The sequence below is a fragment of the Bufo bufo genome, chromosome 2 (genome assembly GCF_905171765.1).
Source record: "Bufo bufo chromosome 2, aBufBuf1.1, whole genome shotgun sequence".
Classification (NCBI taxonomy): domain Eukaryota; kingdom Metazoa; phylum Chordata; class Amphibia; order Anura; family Bufonidae; genus Bufo; species Bufo bufo.
In genome coordinates this window covers 238315190-238315686 of record NC_053390.1, presented here as the reverse complement: position 1 = coordinate 238315686, position 497 = coordinate 238315190, and positions in this window count along the sequence as shown.

The following is a 497-nucleotide window of genomic DNA, read 5'->3' as shown; positions in this document are numbered from 1 at the left end:
AAACAGATCACCCGAAATAGTGAGGACTGCACCACTAGCCCATTAATGGAAGTGAGGCTGGCAGGAATGGGTTAAAACCAATTTAATTTCAGTCAAATGAATGAGTATGCATTGTAAAGGCTTCTCTACCTCCACCAATCAGGAGGACAGGATTTGTTACAGCACACATCAATGTCGCTACAACAAATATTTCCCATGAGTGCTAAGATTGGATGTAAATACAATCACATGACTGAGACCTGACCAATGAGGTCCTAACAATGTTACCAGAAAGATTGAAAAAAAATCTGGATCAGGGGGGTTGTGGATGCCCGGTGGAACATAAATCAGCAGCTGAAGAATGGATGTATATACTTGTCAGGTCTGCAAGATGGCTAGAAAATATGGACGCATATTTACAGTGCGTGGTCATGAAGTGGTTAATCAAATTAAGGAGGGGGGAAGCGGGTAAAGGTTGTCATAACCAAACTAAATGTCTTGCAAATAAAGAACAATAT